Source organism: Rattus rattus, chromosome 12, assembly GCF_011064425.1.
Source record: "Rattus rattus isolate New Zealand chromosome 12, Rrattus_CSIRO_v1, whole genome shotgun sequence".
NCBI lineage: Eukaryota > Metazoa > Chordata > Mammalia > Rodentia > Muridae > Rattus > Rattus rattus.
This window is the reverse complement of record NC_046165.1, coordinates 13,198,306-13,215,161: the sequence shown is the minus strand read 5'-3', so window position 1 is coordinate 13,215,161 and position 16,856 is coordinate 13,198,306.

The window sequence follows — 16,856 nt, the reverse complement described above, 5'->3', positions numbered from 1 at the left end:
CTTCTATTTTTGGAATAGTGTCATTCTACATAATTTAGTTATTGCAGAGAATGTAATAATCACACTTTCTTTACATGTAATAGATAGATTTAATATTTGTTTTATTACTGCTTTTTATAGTAGGAACTGGACTTGCTTATGATAGGTAGATGTCCTAAAGTAAACTTTATCAATAATATCTTTAAACTACATTTTATTAGGTGATACAGTTGCCCTGACTGTGAACTTACTATACAATTCAGGATGATCTAACAAGGATAATATTTATGCCCCCCAATTGCTTCTAATGGGATAAGAGGCATGTGACTCCATTTTTAATTTTAATTTAATTTTATTCTACTTAAATACAATAGCTCAGAATAATATCCATCAGCATAGTATTAAGTAGAACTGGAAGACTGAGAGATGATTCTGTGTGCGTGTGTGTGTGTGTGTGTGTGTGTATGTGTGTGTGTATGTGTGTGTGTATGTGTATGTGTGTGTGTCTGTGTGTGTGTGTGTCTGTGTGTGTGTGTGTGTGTGTGTGTGTGTGCTTTAGGCTATGTTATCTAGATGAACAGAAATAATTGTACATAGATTGGTAGACAAATAAGGAGATGGATGACTAGATATAGGTACAGAATTAGACTAGAGAGATATAGATATGTACATAAAAAGTATTTATGTGAATGACTTTGACTTTAGGTGTGGCATGATCCAACCATGAACATCTAACTGTACATTGGAGAGGCTGAGAGGTTAATAGCTTCCCAGACCATACTATAAAGTTATATACCTCAGTAATCCTACTCTGTTGTAAAGGCTGTAGCAGACTCCTCCAAGGTTGTTGTCTTTTTACTTCACAAAGGGAGACCAAGTAAACTGTAGTCCAATATCTCTGAACGATGACATCAGGTTTAGCAACAATAAGAAAGCTACCAACTGAGCTGCATGTCTGCTACTTATGTGCAGGGACCTAGGTCTAGTTCATGTATAAGTTTGGGTTGGTGGTGCAATCTCTGAGAGCACCCAAGGGTCTAGGTTAGTTGATTCTGATGGTCTTCCTGTGGAGTTCCCATCTCCTCCAGGGCCTATGATCCTTGGTTCAACTCTTCTATAAGCCTTCAAGCTTTTCCTAATGCTTGGTTATAGACTCCTACATCTGTTTCAGTCAGCTGCTGGGTAGAGCCTCTCAGAGGACAGTTATTCTAGGCTCTTGTCTACAAGCATATTAAAGCTTCATTAGTACTGTCAGAGATTGGAGCTTGCCTATGGGATGAGTCTCAAGTTATTGTTTACCAATTCCCTGTCTGCTCAATCTTTATCCCTACATTTCTTGTAAACAGGAATAATTTGGGGTCAAAAATTTTGTGGATGTTCAGAATTGAGTCATTATCTTGGTGGATTTTTTTTTCTGACAAGGATGAAGCTTCCCCATCTTTTGTGATTACTTTTGGCTGCAAGTCTACTTTACTACATAAGAGAATGACTACTTCTATTTGTTTCTTGGATCTGTTTCCTTAGAAAACCTTTTTTATCCAGCTACTTACCCAAAGGTAGTGTCTATGTATTTCTTTCATGTAGCAACATGGATGATAGATCCTGATTATGAATCCACTCTATTAACCTCAGTCTTTTTATTTGTGAATTGACATCATTGATATTGTGAGATATTAATAACCAATGACTGTTCATTCATGTTCCTATGATGTTGATCATATTCTTCCTCTCGGCTGACATCTATGTTCTCTTGGTGTCTTCAAGACACCAGTCCAGGATCTTCTAGCTTTCGGAGTCTCTGTTTAGAAGTCAGATGTACTTGTGATAAGTTTGCCTTTATATGTTAGTTGGCCTTTTCTCCTTGAAGGTTTTAATATTCATTCTTTGTTCTGTACATTTAGCATGTGACTTGAAGTAGAAATTTCCTGTTTCTTTGGAGACTCAATTATTTCATGTGATATTTTGCTGAGGCAGACACAGCTGAGAGGATGCTTTGTTGAGGCACATACAGGGGAGAGGATGTTTAGCTGAAACAGATACATGAGAGGAAATGGGATGTTTAGAAAGGATATAAAGATAACCCCACAGACAGAGACTTGAAGCTCTTACATTGGTTTGCCTTGCACCAATTTCCTGGTGTTTACTGAAAAGACACTTCTGTTGGTTCATCTCATACTGCGTCTCTATAATCTTTGCTTGTTGTGAGTTCATTGAGAGTAACTCACCATAGAATATTCTGGGAGCTTCTTCTGACTTCAGTGGACTCATGCCAATCATCTGAGCCTCCCATTTTCTTCAGGACAGAGTTGCCAGTACTGATTCATTTTTGTTGTTTGCCTATCATTGTGTGCTGCTGCTACTAATGATTGATGTTTTGGACTGGACTGGTGGTATCCTGATTGGACTCTCCTCAAAGAACTATGTCTAAACTAAAAACCCCTTTTCCTATTATCATTTCTTTCCAACTACCTGTGGTGGCAGGTGGGCTAGAAGGAAAATTGAAGTGATAAATAACCTTTAATAAAAGGAGTACTTGAAAAATCAAAGCAAATGTGAGAAATCTGGGAATCTTCTATCCTATTCCTATTACTCTTAAGTATTTACAAAATATCTTCTCTACTTTGTAGATCTGATTATCATATTTTTTCTCATATTTGTATACTATTTAGGCTTGTCTATGTTTATAGACCTATATAGAACATGTGGGAATAGATATAGATTACAATGCTAGTCTCGTAAAATTGCTGTTAAAAAACATTGAACCTAATAAAAGAGAAAGTGGGAAAAATTCTCAAACTCTTTGACAGAGGGGGAAATTTCCTGAACAGACCACCAATGGCTCAGACTCTAAGATCAACATTAGTGGATCCTCATGGAACAAAAGGCTTATGTAAGTGAAAAGAAACTGTTGGTAGGACAAATAAGCAATTTACAGATTGGGAAAAAAATCTTCACCAACCCAACATCCATAGAAAGCTAATATCTAAAATATATACAAAGTTCAAGACGTTAACTCCAAAAAACCAAATAATTCACTGGTAATTAGATATTGTCCCAAAAGCTTGGAATGCCCAAGATCCTATTTCCAGATCATATGAAGCTCAAGAGTAAGGAAGACCAAAACGTGGATGATTCAGTCCTTCTTAGAAAGGGGAAGAAAATACTTATGGGAGGAAATGCAGGGACAAAGAGTAGGACAGAGACTGAAGGTAAGGTCATCCAGAGACTGCCCGACCTGGGTATCCATCCCATATGCAGCCACCAAACCCTGTCACTATTGCTGATGCCAAGAAGTGCTTGCTGACAAGAGCCTGATATGAATGTGTCCTGATATAGATGAGGATACTTGCAGCTAAACATTGGACTGAACATGGAGACTCTAATGGATGAGTTAGAGAAAATACTGAAGGAACCGAAGGGGTTTACAACCCCATGGGAAGAACAACAATATCAGCCAAACAGATCCCCCAGAACTCTCAGAGACTAAACCACCAACCAAAGACTACACATGGAGGGACCCATGGCTCTAGCCACATATGTAGCAGAGGATGGCATTATCTGGCATCAACAGAAGGAGAAGCCGTTGGTCCTGTGTGAAGGTTCATTTGCATTTGCCCAGTGTAAGGGAATGCCAGGGTGTTGAGGTTGGAGTGTACGGGTGCAAGTGATAGCATCTTCTTAGAAACAGAGGGAGGGGTGAATGGGAGAGGGAAAAAAGAGATAACATTTGAAATGAAAAAAATATATAAAATATCCAACAAAAATGGGGTGTATAGCTGAATAAAGAATTCACAACAGAAGAATCTCAAATGGCCAAGAAGCAGTTAAAGAAATGTTTTAAGTCCTTAGTCATCAGGGAAATGTAAATCAAAAAGACCCTGAAAGTCCACTTCACACTAATCAGAATGGAGAAGATAAAAAAACTCAATAGAAAGCAAATACTGTTCAAGATGTTGAGAAAGAGGAACACTCCTCCATTGCTGGTGAGATTTAAAACTGGTGTAATTACTGTGGAAATCAATATGGCAGTTCCTCAAAAAGTGGGAAATATTTCTATGTGAAAAAACATCTATACTACTGTTGGGCATATATCCAAAAGATGTACCATCATACCACAAGGACTATGTTTATAGTGCCTTATTTGTAATGCCTAGAAGCTAGAAACTACCCAGATGTCCCTCAAATCAAATGGATACAGAAAATGTGGTCCATTTACACAGTGGAATACTATTTAGTTATTAAAATCAAGAACATCATGAGTTTTTTCAGGCAAATGGATGGAACTAGAAAATATCATCTTGAGTGTGGTAACTCAGACCCAAAAGGACATGCATGATACGTACTCACTGATGAGTGAATAGTGGCCAAAAAGTAAAGAATACCTAGGCTACAGCCCACAGACCATAAAAAGTGTAACAAACAGAAATGCGCAAGTGAGGATGCTTCAATCCCACTTAGAAATTAATCATGTGAAGCACATGGAGGAAGGGACCTGTGTGGGACATGGGAGGGAGAGGTGAAAATGGAAACAGGATCAGTTATCACTGGTAGGGAAAAGGAGAGAATCCCAGAGAGCAAGAAGAATGAATAAAAATGAACAACCTTAGTAATAATGTCAGGCCTTGGGGCTTCCCCTTGAGCTGAATTCCATTTTGAGGCTGTCACTGGACCTCCTTTTTCCTCAGGCTCTTCTCCATTTCTTCCCCTGCAGGTCATGAATGTCCTTTGGGTCTGACACTATTACTGAGGTTATAGAACACTCACAAAAATGGACCTATCATGACTGCCCTCTGAAAGACCTAACAAACAGCTGAAGGAATCAGATGTAGATATTTACACCCAATCAATGGACAGAAGCTGCTGGCCCCTGTGGTTGAATTAGGGAAGAGTTGGAAGAAGCTGAGGAGTAGGGCACACCTGTAGGAGGACCAGTAGTCTCAATTAACCTGGACCCAGAGATCTCTCTCACACTGGACCACCCAGCAGACAGCATAGAGCAGCTGAGATGAGACCCCCAGCACATACACAGCAGAGGATTCCTGGGTCTGTGTTCAGTCAGAGAAGATGCACCTAACCCTCAAGAGACTGGGGGCCCCAGGGAGTGGGGATGTCTGGGGATCTGGGGAGTGGGGAGTGGGGAAGTAGGGGCAGAGGTTGGTAGATGGGGGGTGGGCAAATCGTTGTGGAGACAGAGGGGGTGTGTGGGATGTGGAACAGTAAGAGTATAGATTGGGAGGGGGATAATATCTGGAGTGTAAAAAAAGGATTAAATAAAATTAAAAATAAATAAATGCCTTGAAAGAGTGGGAAGTTGCTGGGGGAGGGGATGTATGAAAAGTACCAGAGATCTGGGAATTGAGAGATTCTCAGGAATCAATGGAGGTGACCTTAGACAAAATATCCACTATTGACTGGGGAAAGCGAACTCAAAGAGTCTGCCTCTAGTAGAAAGACAGGGTCTCAAGTAGAGGGACTGGGTTCCTAATCCACGTTCAAACTTTCTGACCCAGAATTATTCCTGGCTAAAAGAACATCAGGAACAAAATTGGAAAAGAGACTGAAGGAAAGGTTGTTCAAAGACTGTCCCAACTTCAGATCTTATATGGGGGGAGGGGGAAGTGACTGAGGCCACTAGGGCCTGACACTATTACTGATGCTGTGTGCTATGCTTATAAACAGGAGCCTGGCCTGACTGTCCTCTGAGATGACTGAGACAGAAGCAGATACTTACACCCGACCTTTGGACTGAAGTCAGGGACCCCTATGGTTGAATTAGGGAAGGATTGAAGAAGGTGAAGGAGAGAGAGATCCCTTAGAAAAACCAGCACTCTCAACTAACTGAGCTCACAGAGACTGAGCCACCAACCATGAGCATAGAAGGTCAGGTCTGAGGTCCCTGGCACATATGTAGCACAGATCAACAGATCTGGCCTCAGTGGGAGAAGATTAGCTTAATTCTGGAGAGACATGAGGACTGAGGGAAGAGGATGGCCTGATGGGGAGGGAGCACGCTCTCAGAGGCAAAGGGGAGGAGGGACAGGGATGAGGAACTTTGGGAGGGGTGACTGGGAGGTGAGGTCAAAGACTGGGACATAAATAAATTAAAAACCAAACCAAACCAAACAAACACACAGACAAACAAACAAAACCAAACAACAGCAACAACAAAATGAGACAAATCTTAGGCAAAAGTTAACTTTGTAGTGACGTGCCCACAGTGTGTGTCATGTTCTCATGATTATGTATTTCTAGAATACTAGAAGGCTTCTTTCCAACAAATTATGCAGCACAGAAAACAGAACCCTCTCTATGTTCAGTGAACTTTCTTTTAACCTCTTTTACAAAGCCTGTGCTTGAGCCCTAGAAAGGAGGAGTTTCCATTGAATGTTTAAGCCCATTTGTGGGTATATCTTATAGGTGTTTCCCATGATCCCTAGGGATATCCTTACTTCCCTTCGTGGTCAGTATTTTTTTTCTTTTTTGTTAATCTTTCATTTATGATACTCATTTATATACTAAAGTTTTTTTAGTCAAATTGTAGAGCTGCTTCTTGACGCATATACTACAGAATTATATCGGCTTAAATAACCAGAATAAATTGTTATATAGTCAATTTTCCTTCTGGTTTTAACTTCAGGTGCTCTCAACACCCAGTATGTTGCAGTCACTCACTTCTGTACCTCAAGGTAAATCTAGGAAAGTTGATTTTAGCTCCTTTTATGGTTGTGGATAGTAAAACCACTCCAGCTCTGAGATAATTGCAGGAAACTCAGCATTTTATTTAAAAATCCTGAGGAGAAATCTGATTTCACATATTTGAAAATTATTGCATGTCTAGAAAGCTAACTTTGCTGTATGATTTCATGAATAGACAAATGGGTCATTGTATTAGACTATTGATCTTTGCAGATTATAAGTAACAATTTATCAACCTCCGAAAGTATTTAAACAACACAGAGGCTGGATCACCTCCTAGATATTATTTACAGGTGAGATTCATTCTTTAAAGTAAATGCTGTTGAACTAACTCCAAACTGAAGGTGTTATCTCTAAATGCGGTTAATAACTACTACACAAAATAAAATGTGAGGGTTTTAATATTTTCCTTTAAAGGCAATTGAATTTTCTTTATAATTTTGTTAACATTTGTATCTCTTTCTGGTTATTTTAGTGTACGTGGGTCAAAAAAATACTTAATACTTTATTAATCACTTCATTCATTTACATCTCAAATGATATCCCCCTTCCCAGTTACCTGTCCACAACTCCCCCTCATCCAATCCACTCTCCCCCCTTTGCCTCTATGAAGGTGCTCCCCTACCCAACCACTCCCATCCCACCATTCCAGCATTAGTAATGCTGGGAAATTAAACCTCCACAGGACCAATGTCCTCCCCTCCTGTTGATGTCAGACAAGGCATCCTCTGCTACATATGTATCCAGAGCCATAAATCCCCCATGTACACTCCTGGGTTGGTCGTCTAGCCTCTATAATGGCTGACATTGTTCTTCCTATGAAGTTGCCATCCTCTCCCCTCCTCCAGCCCTTCTTCAAATGTGCTTTCGTAGCCGAAGTCACTTTGGCTGAAATATACAGACTTTTGGCAGTGACAATAATCAAATCAGAGATAAGGCTCAGATAGGATTCATATAATACAAAAGGAGCTAGATCTTAAATATTAAAATGTTGACGTAACCTCATATACAAAATTATTTTTCTTAATTATGCTATATATTTTTTTTTCTGTAATCTTCATTAGAAACTTGGGCAGCGATGAGACTCATGGAAATGTATGCTTCTGCTTCTTCAAGTATCAGCTAACAGATCAAGCACAAGAGTGTTTGAGTAAACTTTAGAAGTAATTTAAGGATACTGAATAAAATGCACTGTGCTGGCATCTGTCCCAGGCACTGGAGTGACAGGAGAGCTTCAATGAGCAGGATCAGTCAGGAATGTGTTTTCACTTTTCAGCCTTGTCATTTTAAATCCCTCTACCATTCTGGGGTATTGGTGCATCTCAGACTTTTCTGTAACTTCAGTATCTGATGATTCTTAAGCACCATTATGTACTGCCCTCAAATGCACTTTAAAACTCTTTCCTAGTATGAAATTTATGAACTCAACACCGTACTTTTCCATTTTCGTGTTTGTTTCAAGATATCTGTCCTCAACTAAGGAGATAAACCTAAACCTGCCTGACCTTTTTAGTTTTTTTCTTTCAATTAACCAATTTAATACTTCTAGTTAACCTATTCAATAATTCTGTGTCTATAAACATTATCAAACTATGGCATATGCATATACGAAGTTTATAATCAAGCAATATTCAGACTAGGGTTATGTTGTAATAGTGTATAAAAAATAATTCTGCCTTTTCTTTAAGTAGGAAAATGTATCAAATTGGAAAATAGTAGAATGTAATATAATTTGTGGAAATTATACATTTACTAGAGATTGGATTAGAATAAAAATGCAAATATGGCCAGTATCAAAAGGTCAGTGGTAACATTTAAAAAGGTGTCATGCTGGTTCCTTCATGAAGTGTTAAATCCTGTGGATCAAAATGTACCCAGAACATGATTTCCTGTGCTGTGAAATGCTTGGAATCCAAGGCATAATGGAAAGAAGGAAAAAGATGAACCTGGAAGGTTACGTGTATGTGAGAAAGGGAACGAGCCCCCAACAATGATAACCTATAATATTTTATTTCTTTCTATGTGTTCCTACAGGTGGCAATTCTTGAAATATCATCTTTGACTCCTTTATCCTTCATTTAGTTTCAAGTGAATCATAGACATAAGCAGATGGCATATCTGAAACTGAGTAATATTGAAATCAATTAAAAAGAGATGATTCAAAGGTGAAGACCAAAGATAGAGACGACCGCGGAGAATGTGCTTGTTGAGCTCTAGGTCAAGTGAGGTGTAGTCAGAAACAAGACAAAGCCCCACTGTGAAGGACAGAGGGAGGTTGGGGAATGAAAATGGGGAAGACAGAGCCTAAACTCACCACCTGCCTTTCTGCTGAACCCTTAAATGTCAGACTCATCATCCTGTTACCTGAACTGAGAGTGTTTGTGCTTTCAAAGGTGTATATACTGAACAGAAGAGCCCAAAGTCTCATTACTAGAAGGACAGTTGCTTAGGTCTCATGAAGAAGTGTTCATGGTAGGCATTGATACACTTACAAAATGAAAACAAAGAGTCACCTAGTCCTATACACATTGTGATGTCTAAGATATAGGCCCATTTCAGATACCAGTTTGAACTTCCCAGTCTTTATAATATAAGAAATAAATGTTGTGTATAAAGTTTCTACTTTGTGGTAGTTCAATACAACAGCCTAATCAGCATAAAGTTTAAACATAGCAGAGACAAAGATCCACTAATGATGATGATGATGATGATGATGATATTAATAATACTTGTCTAAAAGGAAACCTGGAAGATGACAGGTAAGTTCCAGAGGGAGAGGTGGAAGATATTTCACGTTCTGTCCTATATATTTGAATTGTAAGTTCAGAAATGAATATAAATAATTCAAAGAATTTTGGGGAGAAAATGAAAGGTTTAGGTTGACTAATATTTTATTAGCATATATATAAAATCCATTAAACGTGATATACTATATCCAGAAATAAATGAGAAGGATAGCATAGCATAACCATATAGTTTACTTAACCATATGATATACTCAGTCAAAATAAAGATTGATTTTATATATAAAAAATCAAAGTAACTCATAATCATGAAAGGAGGAAAACCATTAAATATTTTAATAAATACAAAAATATTTACAAAATTTGATAGTCATAAGAAATATTCATCCACCTACAACTAAAAAATGCTCCTCTTTCTATTTTATGTTTTATACAACTTCTTATTACAGTTTACAAAGACAGATTTTTGTGGTGCTCATGAACAGGAAAGAGGATAACTTAGAATATTTAGTTTCTTCTTTTATTATGCGAGTTCCAAGGATCAACTCAAGTTGTCAGGCTTGGCAGCAAGTGCTTTTACCCACAAATGCAACTTACTGGCCTCATTATGTTTGTGCGTGTGTTTGCTTATTCCTTTATAGGCTGCAGCAAATTAAGTGTCTCTCACACAGGTCGCACTTTAACAGTCAGTATATGTAGCAGTTCTATTATCTAATATTGAAGGAGAAAGGCACATCCACTAAAGTAAATAGCTAGAGAAAAATGAAATGACATGCGTAAAGTAGTTGGTGATTATCAATGAGCATAGATGCAAATGAAGGAGTACATGATTATCAAGCCTAATTTAATCTGTGTTAGATAAACAGTTGTGTGTCTGTGTTGGAATAAGGGTGTATCCATGAGGGTTAGGGAGTCCACATAGGTAATAATATATTACCTTAAATATAGGAAGGGAAAGATACATTAAGTTGTTTACATCATTTAGCCAGATATTGAACTAGAAAGGATTATGCAGCACACAGGTGTTATTAGTGAGAGGTAGGTATATTTATCGGGAGCTCAATGTAGGGTCTGAACTGTGTTACAGATTGAATTTGAATGCCTAGAAATGGAAGAGATTTCTCAGGAAAGCAACTTCAAGGAAGAGGGTCGGTCACATTTATATTGTATACACTTTCAAATTTATTAGATATATGAAAAGATTTTATATAAAATTTAATCCAGCACCATGGCTGTTCTGATGACATCCATAGACCTTCTTGGTCTCTGTGATCCCACTGGAATGAAGATATACCTGACACCTTTCTGGCTAGAATATAGACATGACCTTATTATACTCTTTAATCCCAAAGAATGGACCCAAAGATGTTTTGTAGAAGTAAACAGCTATGTTTGCAAGTTACATCTAATTGAGGAGCAGACAAAATGTTGAATACAAGAAAGATTTGACAATGAGTCAGAGATATTAAATAGTCACAAGAATAGACAGGAAAGAGGCTACTTAAGACCTGTACAGAGTAAGTCAGAAATGGAAGGCAGTTCAGTTAAGTTCAGGCAGTACAATGGAGTTCAGTTGAGTGAATTTAGCCAGTGCATTTCCTGCAATGCAGTTGAGTTTATTCATGAGTTCCATTCAGTTTTTCCAGTTCAAACAGTTCAGGTCAGCAGAGGCCATTGAAGCCAAAGAATAAGAAGAATAGAACAAATGGCCAAAGTTAGTTTGCAACAAGCAGAACGCTTCGGAGAGAAGCCAAGAGAAGATAGCTTGAATCAGTCATTATGGAGAGGAATTCTAGGAAGAATAGCTGAATTAAATCAGCCAGCCATAATTCAGAAAGAACTAGAAGGGGTGAGATTATTCACAAGTAAGCCTCAAAGAACACAATAATATCTGGCAAATATAGACATTTAAAAATAATATCTATACTTTAAAGCTTTTAAAGTCTCTATATAATGTATATAATATATAAAATATATACTATATGATATATAGTATATAATACATATATACAGAAAGAGAGATGGAGACTTTAAAAAAGAAAAAAAATTATTACTTACCTATGGTGGTATTCTGCTTGTAGATATTTAAACACTTTATAAGGGAAAAGGTTAAATTCTCAAAATTCATCAAGAAAAAAGTAAAACAATAACAAATAAAAGCCCTACTAGATTTACCAACTATATCTCTCTCTTTAAACATAAGAATGGCTTTCTAAAAAGACTTATTATTTACTTATTTTTTAAATTGGACATTTTATGTATTTACATTTCAAATGTCATCCCCTTTGCTGCTTCCTCCCCCTCCCATCCACTCACCCACTCCTACCTCCCCATCTTGGCATTCCCCTACACTGGGGAAACGAGCCTTCACAGGACCAAATGCTTCTCCTATTGATGCCAGACAATGCCGTTCTCTGCTACATATGCAACAGGAGCCATGGGTTCCTCCATGTGTACTCTTTGGTTAGTGGTTTAGTCCCTGGGAGCTCTGGGGTGTTTGTTTGGTTGATATTGTTTTTCTTCCTATGGGGATGCAAACTCCTTCAGTCCTTTCTCTAACTCCTTCATTATGGTCCCTGTCCTTAGTCCAATGGTGAGTTGCAAGCATCCTCATCTTAATCGGTAAGACTCTGGCAGAGCCTCTCAGGAGACATGCATAACGTGTGGATGACTTTATGTATGTATGTATGTATGTATGTATGTATGTATGTATGTATGTATGTATGTATGTATACAGCATTCTGCCTGCATATATGCCTGGAGGCCAGAAGAGGGGAACTGGATTTCATTGCAGATGGTTGTGAGCCACCATGTGGTTGCTGGGAATTAAAGTCAGGACCTCTGGCAGAGCAGTCAGTGCTAGTAACCTCTGATCCCTCTCTCCAGCCCCCTATAACTAAATCTCTTAATGCTTCAGTATGCAAAACTAACTATGCATTTACATGTTATTTCTGACCATTTGCACAGACAAATTTAAATAGGTATCCAGAGATTTAAGATTTTAATGTCTTATTTGTATTTAGATGAAAAGAAGACAATAAATAATGGCTGAGGTAATTTCTAAAATTCCTAGCAAATGTGTGATATACCTCATAGACTAAATAATTCATAATTGTTAAATGAGCCTGGAATGCTGTACAGTCTCAATGTATTGGTAATACTTAATATTTGCTGTCAATTGGGGACTAGGATCAACAAGGTAACATAATTTTCACTTAATTTATGAGGTTTTCATCCCAGAACGATGAATTGACTTGCATAAGATCACCCAGTGTCACCAGTACTTCCCTCTTGGAGTATGCTCACTACTTTACCCTCCCCCATGTGGTCAATTCTCCCCATTTCTCCTGAAGTTAGTACTCCCTCTCAGGGTGTGGTCATATTTTCATTCACAGTTCTGTGCAGATATGAAGAGGTCTGATGGGAAGCAGCACTGACTTCACTTGCTGGAAAATTTCCTTGTCAGTTAGCATGTCTATTCTGTTACTCCATTCATGTTGCCCTCCTTTGTTGACACAGGAATCCAGATTCCTAGTTCTTCTAAATGGACTGAAGATTCATGGCTGTCAGAGAATACCGGACCATTTTTATGCCAGATTGGGATTACTGAGGCTTTCAGCATCCTGAACGGACCATCTTCTACCTTACAGCCTCCCCAGCATACAGAGGACCATTATTGGACTACTCAGTCTGTACAGTGCAAGACAGTCTAATAAAGCCCTTTGTAATGTATATCCATCCTGACACATGTGGTGTTTTAGAGGATCCTGCAAGGGCCAACAGTTTCTTCAAAAACAAACTTCAATGTATTTAATAAAAAATAAAATTTCATTGGATTTAATGTAAAAGTAAAAATTCAAAAGAAATGCAAAATACATAGGAAATGCAAAACAATCTTGCAAGAATAAAATAAAAATGTGATGTTAGGTTTTACTATTGTGTTATAATAAGTAAAAGATTATGCAAAACGCAAAAATAGTCAAATTAATCAATGAGGCTAAGGACATAATTTGGCTCTAATTATGAAGAAATAAATTATAATCGCTATGATATAATATTACTGGAAAGAAAAATTTCTTCTATAAATATGCTTGTAATCAATGAAACTAGTTTGAAAATGAGAAAAAAATCAAACAATAAGTTCTAACTTTAAAGTCTACAAACTTTATTGTAATTGTATCATTCTGACATTTCAATTGAAAATATTAAAGTTAAAAAGCTTCATGCTATGATTCTTTTAAGAAAACAACAGAATCTTTCATTCGAAGCTAGTGAAGTATTCCAAAGATTTATTATTTTCATATAATCAGGACTGAAAGTACTCTTCATCATAATCATGTATACAATTACATTTGCTAACTAAAGACTAGAAGTAACATTTTCACATCTTACAAATTCTGCTTTATGATGATAAAAAGTCCAGTCACGAATTCTCAATACAATGACGAACAACTCAAAAATATTTGCGAAAGTGCACATCTAATACTTCACAAAGCATAGAAAAGTTAGATGCCTCATATACCCAATAAAAATGTCTTACTATCATTAGTCAAAAGTTGATTTTAGAACCATAAACAAACACAAAATACCCTTTAGAGAACAAAAACAAAACAAAACTCAATATGGTTAAAAGAGGTGGTGCCACACTGAATCTCCAACATTTTTTTAGAATGTGATATGAGAAAACATTAGAAAATTACTGTTTCTTAAAAATGTAAAGATAACTCTATTATTAGATAACATTCACATTCTTCTCTGCTTATTTGATAGTGTTGAAAGCATTAGTTAATGAAGTTTGGTAAACTATTGTTTTATGCATAATATCTTTAATCTGGAAATACTTCAGATATAGAGCAATAGGAATTTTCATAAGCAACATTATCATACTTATTCCATGAAACATATTTAGAAATATCAACAGTAAAACAATCATTATCCCGTAAAACCCACATCTCAAAAAAGTAGACTCCAGTAAAGCATTTTGTAATACATAGCCACTTTGACACATGTGTTTCCTTAGAGAAACTCTACCAGAACAACAGCATCTTAAAAAACCAAATTCAGTAGCTTATATTGGATTTAATGTAAAAATTAGTAAAGATTGCAATAGAAATGCAAAATGCATTTTTAAGGTTTTACTTACGTGAAATTTCAGAAGGTTCAAAATGTAGATGCAGACAGATGAGCGGATGCAAAGAGTGGACAGGGTGAGATGACAGGATAATTATTCCAGAGTTTCAGAAATAATTGATGTTTTGACACAGGTATATGTTGCCAAATTCACCAATATCCTAGAATTAATATAGTTACATAGTAAATATACCAAATCACCTAAAACTTACACATCTAAGCCAACTGGACATTTTGTAGATTTTATTTTAATCATAGGATAAGGATTTTCTATTTGTCTTCTTAACCTAGACTTATAGCATGTAACCTAATAATTAAGAAAATCCACCCCATGTATGTTGAAGATTAACTTTTAATGAAAAGAAATCATTTTAGTTAATTCAAACAGCTGAACTTCATTATGAAAAAGATGATGGGCCAATTTAGGATACATTAAACATATAATAATAATTATTTCACTATATGATCATACTATTCTCTGAAGTAATACTTTGAATTTAATTGGAACAAGATGAGATGCACAATAATAGCTAGTTTGGCTAGGAAATATGCTAATATCCATATTAAATACTAAAAGAAACTCATCAAGAGTTGTCAGAAAATGCCATCTATCAGTGCGCTTTATAAATGTGATCAAAATGTTGCCTTCTGTAGCTATCATTAAACATTTTATTCCAGAGTAATTTGGATTTCTAATTAAAAAATACATCATGGAAGCAGAAGCAGCTTGCACTTTAAAAAATGTTGTCGATATACACAGTTCTATAACAGCACATGCTTTATATCAGGTGACAGGAAAAAAAAACAATTAAAACTAATTGTAATACACTGTCCCAATAAACAATTTTTCTGGAGATTGTCATTAACACTGAGGTGAAGCATCGTGTAAATCTTAATTACCTTGATTACTACACCATACTTACTCTTACTTCATATTTTTTGACATTTTGTTTGGGTTTTATTTTGGCTTACAAAAAGCTGTAACAGGAATATCAAAAATAACTATTGGCTTGTTAAATAGTCTTTCCACCCAAAAGTCAATAACTCTGAGAGGCAAATATTAATGATGGTAGTACTTCAGTTACATAAAAGTGGCTAATATTTGGGTTGCTTTCTGAGTATGACTTTAAAGGTCAAGTAGAAAGACAAATGGTGAGGGCCTCACTCTTCTCACTGAGAACGCTATTTGAAATGAAGAAGAAAAAAACCAGAAGGAACAGGAGTTGCTATGAAGCCACTTATCATATATCAATCTGGCTAACTAAATACCCAGATATATGTGCAGATCTTTTCCAGGTAGATATACAAGACACTACATACGTGGAGAAGTAACATATGTGTATTGGATATATTAGACTGTTCTCACTAGTGTAGAAAGATAGTATCCAGTTAGTTGAAGACCTACGAAAAACAAAGAAATTGATTCACAAGAAATTGTGAGGAAGGAATCCTTCTAGTTGGTGGATATCTTTGAACTTGTTCGGCAAAGTCTTTTCTTTAGACTCGATTTGAACTTGACTTTTCCTGTGTTTTACACTGCTTTTCATAGCAAAGTCACTCTGTGATCTTTCCAGATTTCCAGGCCTTCCTTCTGAAAGGAAGCTTGTCACGGAACATTTCTGGACTCCTTAGCGCCCTAAAGCAAGTTAGAAAATGTTATTATGTCTCCTTATGTTTCGTCCTTATATGTATATAAATTTTAATTTTGTGTAAAATGGTGTATCTGTATGAGTGTATGCTGGTACCCATAGATCACAGATTCCGACAGCAATTATCAGATTCCCAAAGGAAACGAAGGACCTATGATTAGACGGTGGAAACTTAGGTCATCTGTAAGAGCAGTCTGTGCTCTTAGTTGCCTAGCCATCTCTCTATAGTTCTATATACACCCTATTGCTTTAATATTTCTGGAAAATCCTTGTTGAAATTAGGTCTGTTTTTTTTTCCTCCCAGCTCCATGCTTCCAGAAATAAGACTCACACTGAATGTATATTTACAAATCCTTAGCACTATAGAACATCTTCACAGGTAGACCCCCTGCACTTGGCTCTACCCCAGAATTCTTTCTACCTCCTGGAATGTCCTCCTTCTATTTACTCTTTCCTGTAGGCCATGGAAATTTTATTGTACAGGTGATACATCCATACAAGACAAAAGATGGTCTCTCTACCAATCCTCACTCACAGAGAGCAGTAGTACTTTATATAAGACTGTTTAAAGTGCAAGAGTAGAAGCCCAACTATGGCCCCCATAATACAATAAAAACACGATTTTTTTCTGAGACCTTTACCTGCAAATTCATAGAAA